Source organism: Leucopleurus acutus, assembly GCF_964270905.1.
Source record: "Leucopleurus acutus genome assembly, chromosome: 9".
In the NCBI taxonomy this organism is placed as follows: domain Eukaryota; kingdom Metazoa; phylum Chordata; class Mammalia; order Artiodactyla; family Delphinidae; genus Leucopleurus; species Leucopleurus acutus.
In genome coordinates, this window is record NC_139144.1 from 37,075,756 (window position 1) to 37,090,899 (window position 15,144).

Here is a 15,144-nt window from a genome sequence, read left to right on the forward strand (position 1 = left end):
GTATTTTGCCTGAATCTTTCAGAGACTAGCAGATTAATAACAAAATAATTATAGCCTAAAAATTAGTTTGCTCAATATCACTTCCCAGAGATCTTAGACATATGCATAGTCAAGGGCACAACAATGAAGTCTCTATTTTTAAAACATCTGCCAACTTTCTTTGAACCTCACTGAAAAATAACGCCTCTCAGTCTTCTTTGGTAAAACATTATAGCTTTAAGATGCTCACATTTTTGCTTATTCTAATTCAGATCCACATTTTTTAACCAGACTTTTCTGGATGTGCAACAGAATTCTTTTAAATATATAAAACTTTTCCATATGATCTTTAATTAATCATTTGTTTTCTAAGCTTTTATGTCTTACTTTTTCCCTCTTAGGACACAATTTCCTGTGTTTTTGCCACCTTTGTTTCTGTCCTTTGCACACCTTTATGGACACTAATATGTAACTGCATTCATCAGTTAAAATAAAAGGACTTCAAAAGTTCTCACATTTGATACCTTTCAAAAAGTTAAGGGAGGGTAGAGGAGATACATCCTATGCCTTAGCATACTGTATATGTTGCTGGTTAGAGATGAAAGTGTATGGGTGTTGATAAAGAAAAATGCACAGACTCAGCCTGATGGTTTCTGAGACAGCAGATAAGCTTATCACAAATACTTCATCAAAGTTAATTTACCAAATGAATATTGCTCATAGAAAGAGCTAATGATTTAATAAACAGTGGGCAGTATATTCTTTCATGACAGTAATGAATAATTGATTCATAACTTTCTTTCTTTAAAAGTATATATTCAGAGCCCTATCATATGCCTGATGATAGAAGAATATGTATTACTGTCTTTTCTTTGATTTTTCACTAACCTCCCCTTAACCCATTCTCATAATTTTACATAAACAGAAAATGAATGATTTAACTAAACTGAATTCCATAATTATGTTGGCACTTATTGCCAAATCTCGATTACTCACATATATACAGGTCTCTTATTTTTCTATCACATCTTATTATCCATCATCATCCATTGTTACTTCATATCATTAGCTAACGACAGGACAATGAGAGAAAAGAAAATAACATTTATTGGCTGGTTAATATGGATCAAGTATTTGATACTTTAGTACAGAATTTAATTAATCCTCACAACAAACATATGAACTAAGTCATTTTACATTTATTTAACAAATAAGAAAACTAAGCCTGGAAGAACATAAGTAAATTATTTAAAGTCACATAACTACTAAGCAAAGAAGTGAAAGAAGTAAGATTCAAGCATAGATGTATCTGACTACTAATTAAGTTAGTAATTTTAAAATAAGTAATTCTTAATGGCTTAAGTGAAAGATGTAGAAAGTCTGAAGTAAAATTTCTTAGCCAACATGCTCCATCAGTTTATCAAATAAAAATAATATCAGAAACAATTTGATAGAAATGTGGTTTAAATATAATTTAAGAATTAAAGCACATATTTCAATTTCTCCTTCTGTCTACTTTATCATTTTTGGTATACAGCAAACAACCCTTGGGAAAGCCAAATAACACCCCTCTTTCTGACATGCACCCACAAAGTTGGGTATATAGGAGAAGTGATGGAGTGGTCAGAATTGGAAGGGCCAAGGTCTGGGAGAGAAGGGGACTTCAGAGAGATGAGCAGATGTTCTACCCACTTTTATCCTTGGATGATCTACTGACTCTTGGTGGTTGGAGAGGTTGAAAATTCTAGCAGAGAATCACTACTAAAATAAAGAGAAACCATTAGGTTTTAGAAATCCTACAAAGTGGGAGGAAAAATAGATTTTGTGTCTCTCAAGGCAGTCAGTACTTATGGGATCAAGATTTCAGAAATTAAAACAGTCAAAGTATGAGCAGAACACTCAGTGGATTTCCCCTTAACACACTAGTGTTAGTCAAACCCCTCAGCTGCACATGATGAAACAGTGAGAAGACTAAAAGAAATTTAATAAATATGTAATGAAGTTTTGAGCACTCCCACAGGGCTCAGGAGATTAAATATAGGAGCTCAATACCCAATAATGAGATGGACCACTAGACATCCCAAACTCTTAGTTAGGATGCCTAAAAGGTGGGGGCTAGAACAGAGGTAGATCAAGCCTTACAAAGTCTACAAATAAACCCCATTATAATTGGTTATCATAGAAAATATTGAACTTTCTTTGAAGATGGGAATATTAATCCTCATCTTCTGTAATGTTTCATACAAAATATATGGCATTCAACTGATAATTACTGAGGAGACCAAAAAAAGGATTAGACAACAGGTACATAAATCACTAAATTATTGGAGTTATGAGACAGACTTTAGACCTAAAATAGGTAACAATAAGAAAAATTTCTCTCGATAATGAGAACATATAGAAAATAAAACAAATAGGAATTACAGAACTGACAAATACAATACTGATATTCAGTACTAAATACACAAATTTCATAGCAGAATGCAAACAGCAAAAGAGATATCAGTGGAAAATACCCAGGCTAAATTGAGGAGAGAAAAGAAACTGGAAGATATAGAAAAACTCTTAAGAAAACATGTGACACAATTAAAATAACTAATGTATGTGTGATTAGTTACTCTTTAGAAAAATGGGACAAAAAATAAGGAGACAATGGCTCAAATTTTTCCTAAACAGAAATACAGCAAGCCAGTGATTCAGTAGGCACTAGAAACATCAAGCAAGATACATACAAAGACTAGAGCACCTAGGTACACTGCCTTATAACTGATGAAAAACAAATCTTAAAAGAGAAAATCTTGAATGTAGCCAGATTATAAAAAGACTCATGACTTGCAAAAAAGCAACAATTAGATTTACAGCCAACTATTTTACAGATGTGGTGAAAGCCAAAAGTCAATGGAACAGCATGTTGAAAACATAGAAATTAATTTCCAATGCAGAATACTATATCCAGCGATAACAACCTTTAAAATAAAGGATACATTTCCAAAAGAATAAAGTGAGAGAATTTTCTATTTGGCAGAACTATACTACAAGAAATACTAAAGGGAGTTCTTCAGGCAGAAGAAAATGATCAGTCAGAAACTAGGTAACACATGAAGGAATAAAGAGCAATTAAAGTAAATATGTGGGCAAAATAATAATAAAGTCTTCTTGTGTTGTTGGGGGTAAATACCTGACAATGAGAACATAAAAGATAAAAAGGGGTGAATTGAATTAAAGGGCTAAGGCGCCAGCATTGTCAGGAGGGTTATAAAAGTACCAATTGTATTACACCATGAGAAATCAAGCGTTTCATTTTTTAATCTCTATGGTAATCACTAAAGAGTAGAAAATGAATGTGTGCCTAATAAGTTAACATACGGGAGAAATAAAAAATAGTAAGATACTAGATATAAACTCAAATATATCTGAAGTTGCATTAAATGTAATTTCTTAAATTATTTTTCTTAAAAGACAGAGATTATTAGATTGAAATAAAAAAAAACTTCATGTTATTTATAGAGACCCACCTTGAATATAAGAATATAAAAAGTTTAAAGGTAAAAATATCATTAAAAATACATGCAGAAGCTCAATATCAAAAAAACGAACAACCCAATCCAAAAATGGGAGGAAGACCTAAATAGACATTTCCCCAAAGAAGATATAGAGATTGCCAACAAACACATGAAAGAATGCTCAACATCATTAATCATTACAGAATGCAAATCAAAACTACAATGTGATATCATCTCACACGGGTCAGAATGGCCATCATCAAAAAATCTACAAACAATAAATGTTGGAGAGGGTGTGGAGAAAAGGGAACCCTCTTGCACTCTTGGTGGGAATGTAAACTGATACAGCCACTATGGAGAACAGTACGGAGGTTCCTTCAAAAACTAAAAATAGAACTACCATATGACCCAGCAATCCCACTACTGGGCATATACCTTGAGAAAACCATAATTCAAAAAGAGTCATGCACCACAGTGTTCACTGCAGCTCTATTTACAGTAGCCAGGACATGGAAGCAACCTAAGTGTCCACTGACAGATGAATGGATAAAGAGGATGTGGCACATATATACAATGGAATATTACTCAGCCATAAAAAGAAACGAAATTGAGTTGTTTGTAGTGAGGTGGATGGACCTAGAGTCTGTCATGCAGAGTGAAGTAAGTCAGAAAGAGAAAAGCAAATACCATATGCTAACACATATATATGGAATCTAAAAAAAGAAAAAAATGGTCATGAAGAACCTAGGGGCAAGACGGGAATAAAGATGCAGACCTACTAGAGAATGGACTTGAGGACACAGGGAGGGGGAAGGGTAAGCTGGGACAAAGTGAGAGAGTGGTAGTGTATATATGGACATATATTCACTATCAAATGTAAAATAGATAGCTAGTGGGAAGCAGTCGCATAGCACAGGGAGATCAGCTCGGCGCTTTGTAACCAGCTAGAAGGGTGGGATAGGGAGGGTGGGAGGGAGGGATACACAAGAGGGAAGAGATATGGGGATATATGTATATGTATAACTGACTTACTTTGTTATAAAGCAGAAACTAACACACCATTGTAAAGCAATTATACTCCAATAAAAATGTTAAAAAAAAATACATGCTGATACTAACTAAAGTAAAGCTGGTGCCCTATACTATCATCAGTCATGTAGACTTTAAATAATGAAGTCCTATATATAAAAGAAATTTGTAAATATTAAAGTGGCAATATACTACTAACAAGTAATAATTGTAAAGGTACATGTATCTAAAAAACTCCAAAATGCATAAATTAAAAATTGATAAAACTAAAATGAGACATTAACAAACCCACAATTTAAGTGGAAAAAAAATGCATCCTACTATGTAACTGAACAGCATGATTAATAATCTTGGCCTGATTGACATATATAAAACAGTACACCAAGAAAGTATTTTTAAAACTTAGTTTTTAAAGTAAACATATGTTATCACATATTGAACTTCTAGCAAGTGCCAACAAAGGACTGAAATAATTCAACATATTTAGATAGAATCAAACTAAAACAAATAATTCTAAAAAAGTTATTGCCAAAATATCTGGAAATTAAAGACTATATTTTCTAATTTACATTGAGATGAAGGAGAATACCTTTAGTAAAAATCATACAAATCAAAATGTACAAATTTTAGTACAAATCATACAAATCAAAGCTTAATGAAGAATTATTTTTCAAAATGAACACAGGTGTAACTAGCACCTAAATCAAGCAAAAGAATATTATTAGAAGCTTCACTGTGCCTTAGACACACACTTTAGCAATTCAATAGTCAAAAAGAAATTATCATGGATATTAGACTCAAATTTGAACTAAATGTTAAAAACATGACCTACCAAAATTTGTGGGATGTACCTAAAGTTAGAGAAAATTTACATCTTAAATTTATATTAGTGAAAAAATGGCAGAAAATCAATGATCCATCTCCATCTTATCCTAATTATCTATCTCAAGAAGTTACGAAAGAATACAACAAATAAAACAATAAAAATAGGAGAAAAGATCTTATAAACATGAGAAGAGATATTAAGGAAGTTGAACAAAATATACAATAAAGAAAAATAAGCCAAACATTAGTTCTTTAATAGATACATAAAATTGACAAGTCTTCTAGCAAAAGGAATAAAACATGAAAAAAAATATTTTGAATATAAAAAATGAGGATGAGGGTATCACTACAGATCTTAAATGCATGAAAAAATTATGGGAGGATTTATGATCACCTTTCTCACAATGAATATAAAACTTGTTATTGATTTAAAAAATATTCAACTCATCTTTTTCTACTTTTTTTTTTGTGGTACGCGGGCCTCTCACCGTTGCGGCCTCTCCCGTTGCGGAGCACAGGCTCCGATGCGCAGGCCCAGCGGCCATGGCTCACGGGCCCAGCCACTTCGTGGCACGCGGGATCCTCCCGGACCGGGGCACGAACCCGTGTCCCCTGCAACAGCAGGCGGACTCTCAACCACTATGCCACCAGGGAAGCCCTTTTTTCTACTTTTAAAATAATTTTTCCCAGCTTTATTGAGGTAGGATTGACAAATTAAAATTGTATATATTTAAGTCTATGGTGAGATGTTTTGATATATGTATACATTTGTGAAATGCTTAACACAATCAAGCTAATTAACATATGTGTCATCTCAGACAGTTACTCATTTTCTTTTTTTAATGGTTAGAACAACTGAGAGCTATTCCCTTAAAAAATGTCAAGTATATAATACATTATCATTAACTATAGATTATGCTGTACATAGTTCTCCAGAACTCATTCATCTTATAACTGAAAGTTTGTACCCTCTGACCAATGCCTCCCCTTTTCCCCCATCCCATAGCCCTTGGTAATCCCCATTCTATTCTCTATTAATGAGTTTGATTTTTTACTTTTAGAATCATGTATAAGTGAGACCATGCAGTATTTGTCTTTCTGCACTGGTTTATTTCACTTAGCATAATTGTCCTACAAGTTTCATCCATGTTGTTGCAAATGGCAGAACTTCCTTCTTTTTTAAGGCTGCATAATATTTCAACATATCCACATAAATATTTAAACATACATATATATATATACATATATGACACAAAAGGAAATAGAAAATCTGAAGAGTCCCTATATGCATTAAAAATTAAATTTGTAATGTGAAACTTTCCCATAAAACAATGACCTTTGGTGAATTCTTCCAAACATTTGAGAAGGATAACATCAATCATAGAAAAACAGAAATAGAGGAAACACTTTTATGAAGCCAACTTAAACCTAAACAAAAAAACTGACAAGAATACTACAAGAAAGGTATGTTAATGGCCAAGTTCTTTAATGATTATAGATAATAAGTCATAAACAAATATTAGCAAAGATATCCTAGGAAATATAAAAACAGGAAAAGAAATCATGAAGTTAGGTTTGATCCATGAATGCAAAGTGACTTTAACATATGAAAAATTATTAATAAAATTCACCACCTTAACTATGAAATGGAGAAAAATATGACTATTTTATTGTAGAATAAACATCTGATAAAATTAAATACTCTTTCATGATAAAAATCATAGCAAGCAAGGAATTAAAAGGACTTTTTAAACTGTGATGGAATATTTACCAAAATCCTATAGCAAATATTATGCTTAATGATCAAATATTAAAAGTTCCCCTATGAATTTAGGCATAAGGCTTTTACTAAACCCTGTATTCAGTGCAATTAGATTAAAAAACATTAAAATGTTCAAAAAGTAGAAAGAAAACTGCAGTTATTCATGGATAACACATTTTTAAATGTAGAAAATCCAAATGAAAATAGTGTTAGAATTTACAAGTTAAATTTAGCAAATCACCAGTGTAAGGATCAATATAAAAAATCAATTGCATTCCTGTATACTAGCAATAAATACACAATTAGAAAAGAAAATTAAACAAAATAAAACCATTTTGTTTCTAGTTCTGAACAAAATTAAGTAGATATATTTCACCCTATTTCATCCTGCTTATTATACCTAAATCAAGGATAAAATACAGAGGACTCGAAAGGTGGTAAAAAAGAAGGTAAGCTCTCTTGAGACGTCAGGACTCAGAGCTGAGTTTCCTATTTTGTATTGGTTTGTTTGTTGTTTGTTTGTTCAGTTTATTGGTTTGTTACATTTTTCCTTCTACCTATCCCAGTCTAGGTGATGAAGAAGCTTTTGCAGCCAAGATATGTCAATGGGCACAAACCAAAAAAAAAACAAAAAAACAATCACACACAGACACACACACACACGCACACACACACAAGCAAGTTATGCATAAAGTTCTAGCTATAGGGCTGGGAAAGGAGCCATTCTGGAGAACAAAAATAGTTTGACTACACCAGCTCTACTCCAGCCAAAGTGAGCAGAGCCCTGACTTCCATTCCATATTACAGCGAGGAAGGAGGTCTGCTCCTGGTTGGTGGGGAATCTGTAGAGACTTTGTGTGTAAGCATAGACTCACTACTATCCCAAGATGGCAGTAAGGAGACAGTTTCCTTTTCAGCGAGTGTGCATCCACAGAGGTGTACAGGCAGAGCCTAACTATCATCACGCACAAGCAGTAAGGATACAGTTCCCCTTCTGTCCAGGGGATATCTTTAGAGATTATTTGTGTGAACTCAGCTCAGATTACCATCCTGGTTTGGCAGTTAACGAAATTTAAATAGGAACCTGAGTCACATATAATACTGCCCAAAATATCCAGGATACAATAAAAAATGACTCTTCATACCAAAAACCATTAACTCAAATAAGGAAGAACAATCAACAGACATCAATAGTGAGATGGCACAGATATCTGAGTCATCTGACAAAGATTTTAAACAGCTGTCATAAAAACAATTTAATGAATATTATGAACACTCTTGAAACAAGTGAAAAAGTAGAAATTCTTACAAAAGAAAGATATAAAGAGTAAGCAAATGAAAATTTAAGAACTATAAATACTATAACCACAAATTTTTCAAAAACTCATGTGGAGGATTCAAGAGTAAAGGAAAAACTAAAAAACCTGAAGATATAACAATAAAAATTATTCAATCTAAACAACAGAGAGACAATAGATTGTTTTTAAAAAATGAATGAAACCTCAGGGATGTGCAGCACAATGGAAAAAAAAATCTTACGTCTATGTCATAAGAATCCCTATAGTAGGAGGTGTATGGAGCTGAAAAAAGTGTTTAACAAAATAAAAGCTAAAAGGTTTACTAGTGTGATCAGGAAGATGTCAACTAAAAACATGAGATACCGCCATGCATCTATTAAAATGGCCAAAATTAAAGATGGCAATACTAAGTGTTGACAAGTTTGTGCATAAATTTAAACTCTCATACGTTGTGGGTGCTAGTATTCATTGGTACAAACAGTATGAACACTCTTTGACAGTACCTACCAAAGCTATACTTCAAAACCATGCAATTCTACCCCTCCGTATATATCTAACAGATAGGTACCTATTTGTCACCAAAGAACATGCAAAAGAAAGTTCACAACAGCACTACTCTTAATACCATTAAACTGCAAACAACCCATATCTTTATCAAATGAGTAAGTGTGGTGTATTAATTTAACACAGTACTATACAGAAATAAGGAAAAAAAAAAACTGTTGCTGCATGCAACAATTACAGATCCCACAAACATAATCTCATCTAAAAGAAGCCAGCCAGACATAAGAGTATAAACTACCTTACTTCATCTCTATAAAGTTAAAAAACAGGTAAAAGTAATCTATTGTGAGTGTGGGCTTCTAGAATGTAGTAATAGTCTCTTTCTTCATCGGAGTGCTGGTAAAGTGGCTGTGTCCACTACACAAGGATTCATTTTGCTGAGCACTTATGAGTCATGTTCTTTTCTATAATGATGTTATACTTCTATAAAAAGTTTACAGTTTATGTATACTTTATTTTTCAAGTTATCTTTATATCCCCACAAATTTATCAATCAACCTCTAACAGTAATTTTAAAGTTTCAGAATTTAAGTACTGACAAATCAGTATGTTAGGTTATGAAAAGGAGAAATAAAATATTGTTCTTTGCTGAATGAGAGACAGTTTTAAAATTTCTTTTCTATTTCAACTTTAATCATTTTTCAAGAAAAATATCAAGGAAGATATTAATATAACCTGAGTTAAATAACATTAACCATTAACCAGTGGTCTAGTTAAGTAAGTTTTGTCACTTAATATTGATTCTTAAAATTCTCTTTTGGAGAAACTCTAATATCATTCAATTTTGTGTCAAAACAGTTGCAAGTAAAGCTTGGCTCTTTCTGTAATTTTATGACAAGTCATTTGTTGACCGTATGAAGACTCAGGTTCATCAGTATTTTTTGATGATCAAACAAGAAATGAATCTGACATCTTATTTGTGAACTGAAGTTTGTCATTACTATTATTTTTAAATTAATTTTTAAGATTTCAATATATTTTGGAAATAATCCACAGGTAGAAATTTTTATCAAAATAAATTCAGTGTTTTTTAAGGAAAGAAGAGAGTACTACAATTTTCAGAACACATACTGGAGCCAAAATTGCTCGGGGTGAAGGCAGCATGGGTTGTTTTCTCTGGATGGAATTGGGATTTAACTGAAATTCTCCTTAATGTTTTTCTATATTAACATTAAAAGGCACTCAAACATTAGCCCCAAAGGTTTATATTCAATTTTCACTTAGATCGCTGAAATAGTATTTTCAAATTTCTTGCCAATACTATTAACATCAACATTAAAATTTTTTTCTCAAAGTTACATATATACATAGTTCAGAAAACCAAATAGTACTATAGAGACTATAAGAAAAATAACACCCTTCTGTCCCATAGTGTATTAACTGAACCTGCTTTCAACTTTTTAAGCTAGCATTTGTTCCCATATTTCTAAAGAACATAATACTGTTAGGTATTTTTTCATTTTAGCCATAACTTGACTTCCTGGTATGGAAAACCAACTTCCACACACTTTTTCTCCAATATGATATCACAATTTGTAATCAGATTCAAGCTCATCAAGAAACCCAAGAGTTTGGCTATTGTGCGGTTCTCTTTGCAGCATTATCTATTGCATGCCCTGTTTCTTCTTTCTGCTTCCTCCCGTACAGATGCTGGTATCATTAAGGTCTTGTGGCTTTGGGTGGGTTATCCCCACCTGCTTGTATGTGAGGGTTTCGGAGTTTGTAGGGAAACCCTGTCACCTCGTTTTGTTGTAAATATACATAGATTTGGGGGTTTGTAATTTAGTTGCTGTTTTTATGTGGGGATTTAGAGAGATACAAAATCTCTTCTTCCATCTCCACTGCCATGCCATCTGCCCAGTATCCCTAGATTTACATCTAAAGCTGAAATAATGACATATGTTCCTACTTAATAAGTACATTAAAATTAGCGTACATCACAAATAAAAATAAATACTGTTATTGAGGGAAACATAGAATGAAACATTGAAATTAGGCTTTACATAACAAAAATGGATCTCTTCCCAATGAAGACTTATATAATCATTACAGCCGAGGAAAATGTTTTTCATCATAATTCACCTTTTGGCATTTACTTCCTGATGACTCGTATAATTCTCACACATCAACATAATTTATCTTCTCCTCTCGATTGTACGTTCATGTAGGGCAGTGGCTGTCAACTGCTCTTCACTATTGCGCCGACCCTCTAGCACTATCTAAAAGTCGTACTAATGGTGATCAGTAAATGTTTGCTGAATGAATAAACAAATAAATGAACACACAGGTTCATTAAAATGATATTCCTCTGATTAAAAGCAAACTCTTACACATCAATGGGCAAGTTATATATAAATCTTGGAATTATCTTGTGTAACATTCCAAAAGCACTTCACTGAAATATTTATTTTATTGATATATAACCTCCTATTTTCTCTGAGCACAGAGATTCCCAAACAACTGGGTAGATATTATGTTACAGATAAGAATTAAAAGAGGATAGAACTCGAAGGACTCTATTTTCTTCCTGGAGGCACTTACAGAACAAGATTGAATCTGGAATTAGACTGTGGAAGTGGGCTCCTTTCCAGATCGTCCTGTGTCTGTGGCTTTATTATTCTGTTCAAAGTGAATTCTTACCCTATCAAATAATACACATAACAACATACATATCTAAAATGTTATACCTACTGAGATAAATTAATTTTGTATTGTTTTAGATTAATCACTTCCATATGATTAATAGGAAGGTCACTGTCCGTGGCACCATTAATTGAGAAAAACTGATTAGCTTATTATTCTGTCATACTCACTGGACAGATAAAAAAATAAAATAAAGGAAGCACCTGGACTCCTAGGGAAAGGAAGAAGATGCCTGCTGTAAGAGGAATATGGTATCTAAATGAACTCATATGTCATGATTGAAGAATTTCAAGGAATTTGGAATCAAAGAATATGGCAACTAGTAAGGGCCTTAGAACTCATTTGTTGAAAAACATTATTTACAGATCATATTTTGATTAACCTTCTTCTGGTCAGATTATTAATGCCTGAAAACCAGACAGGAAATATACCAGAAAATAATTCTACAGGGGTCACATAACAAAAAGTGCAATAAAAAGTCCACTGAGTTTCAGAAGAGTGCTCAGTAATTGAGAGGTGGCATGATCTAGACCTGTGCCACCTATGCTTTCCACTTTGCACTGAGCTATAAAACTCAACATCTCCCTGAATGTTCCTGTGCTGCATAAAAAATTCTATTGATTTTAATTCTCAAAATGCATCATTTACAATTACCTTTATCATGCTTACTCTCAAAATATAATATATAACTATCATCCCTAAGTCCAACACGAACCTAGATAGCAGTAGGAGTTTACCGTTCATATGCATTTTCCCTTGATTTTATCACTTCGCTTTAATAGATGTTTTATATACACACACACACACACACACACACATACACACACACACATGTATATATAGCACAAAGCTGATGGATTTTGAAACCTAAAATCTAAAAAGACATATTCTTTCAGCTTTAAAAAGATTTATCATTCCACTTGTAAAGATAATGTTTATTTGGCCTATTGTGACCACTAAAAGAAAACCTATTTTAAAGGAGAATACTTATTTTTTTTAATCTTTACTAAAGTTTAGAATTTACAACACAGCTATAATATTCTCTATTTTAAGGTAAGTTACTAAACTGGATAATTTACGTTATTAAAATACTGCACAAATGAAATGATCTATGGCTCATCATGGTTTTATTTGTTTTTATTAACACAATCTTAAAATGTTTCTTTAACTCACTTTTATTTTAGAATTGACCATACTATTTTTAAAGGTCAGAATGAAAAAAATATACCTTTCTTGATAAAGACTAATATTAAAAGAGTTCACATCATTTTTCCTTCATCTGTTTTTTGTTTTTAATTTTTCTTCTCCCAAAGAAAAAAACACCTGATTCTCCTTCTAAAATTCAAATAGTACAAAAAACATAAAGTAAACGTTATAACTTATACTATTCTCACTCTCCATGTTTCCAGCCTATAAATAACCACAATTAGTAGTACTTCAGTAGGTATCCTTAAATACTGCAAACATATGTATGTCATTTTCCTACAAATGGGATCCTACTATATACATGAATCTATAACTTGACAATCCACTTATCTCTATTTTGACAATACCATTTTTGGAATGACCTTATTTTTTATTTCAAGAGCAGGCATACCTTAAACTCTAACTGAAGCTAAATTTAAGACGCTGAAGACACTTACATCAGAAGAACATAGTACTGAGGGTAGTAGGTGAGCAATTTGAAGTTTCTATTTAGTTGACTATACTTTTTTACACTGGAAAATTGTGACTGGATTTGAAATAATGATGTTAAATCAGATCACTCTGAATCATCAAAAACACTAATCCCAAACTCTCTTCCCCAAATCTAAATTGGTGTACTTTATGTTGTACCTGTGGTCTTTTTTTTAAAATTTTCCTATGGTTCTTCAGATGATATTACTCTATCACTAAAATCTGAGACCCAGTTAATGGTTTAGTATAATCCGAAATGGAGCTCACCAGAAAACAGGAGATAGTATAATTGATGAAAGAAGATCCAGTGAAGAACATTTTCAACTTTTAGAGTTGTGGAATAATATTTGAGATCCTATTACTATATTTGTCACACAAAAAAGGAGGTAAAAGAAAATCAGATTAGTACATTTAAACTTTAGTCTATGGACCAACTGGTGTGCTTAAGCACTCTTTTCACTTCATTGTGAAAAGAATTCGCTACTGGCCAGAAACTCTGTCAACTACTTAGTGGCTGGCATAATGGAAATACTGGGATTATGAAAAGCAATGGAGGAAAGGAACTGTGAGAAGTTTCATGGTCAGAAACTCACCACTCTCATTTGAGAATCTACTCCATATTTTTTTTATTTTTTTAAACATACTAACCTTATAATATCCATTTTGCAAATACTTGTTTTCATGTCACTCAGCTAAATGAAAAGTCACCAGGTTAAATTGAAAAATTAAGGAAAAACGTATTTTCTCATCATATAGATGTCCTCAGATTGCCCAATTTCATTTAGAATATTTTTAGTTTATGTAAAAATGTACTCTGCGCCATTGTTTTAAAAGATAGAACATTCCAAAAATCCCCTGGTAGAGATCATGTTATTAACCAATTGGTGCAATGTATACAAGAGACATGGGATTATTTGTATAAAAACTTACAGCCAAGGAATTTATGGCAGTAATATAAACTCATGAATGTCCTGTTCTGCCGGGGGGAATTCTCCGCAGTAGCTAGATGACTGATGATGTGGCAGAGTGTGATAACAAGTACAGCTGCTTCTATAAAAATGAAATCATAACAAGCTAAAAAATAAATCCTCCATAAGAAATCTCTTAAAGTGACAATCTAGTTTACTTGTTTTCCTCTAATGGGATTCTATCATCTACTTTTTCTACTCAACATACAAATCAAGTTTACAGTATTTCTGGTCCTGGGCCTTCAAATGCTGTAAACAAGGTAATTTTACAAACGTGATATTTTAAGGTAAAACATTTTACAAAGTAATAATATAAATTAAAGACAGGTGTACAAAATGGGAGTCTGTGACGAGCACACTCAAGGAAACTATTTTCAGGTACAATTAGAAAAATGTATCACTAGTGACGGAAGCATCCATGTTTCTTGAGTTCACTGTAAAGTTTGATGATTCCACATCCCTTTGGGGGATCACTGGATATGAAATGTTTTGAACCTTTAAAGTTATGGGAGAAAATTCTCTTCATGGACTCAAATATCCTATGAACAGAAAATTAGGGAATGTTTACACATGTAGGGGAGAATTCTAACTTCTGCTGATATACTGAAGATCTTTGGTTGGCTATGAAGAAACAATACTTAAGTATGCCCTAGAAAATTTGAGTTCTAGCATTTGACTTCACACAATTAACAGTACAAAACCCATCCCTTCAAGTATACTCAACTTAAGGTTGATTTACAGTTTAATCCTGAAAGAGACTTAAACAAATATTTTCTTTATAGCTGTCAAAATATGCTTGTCTAGGGTGAGAAAGTGTTACTATTAATTTTATCTGACCACTTGGCTAGGGTGGATGAGAATTAAAATGTTACTATTAATTTTATCTGACAACAATT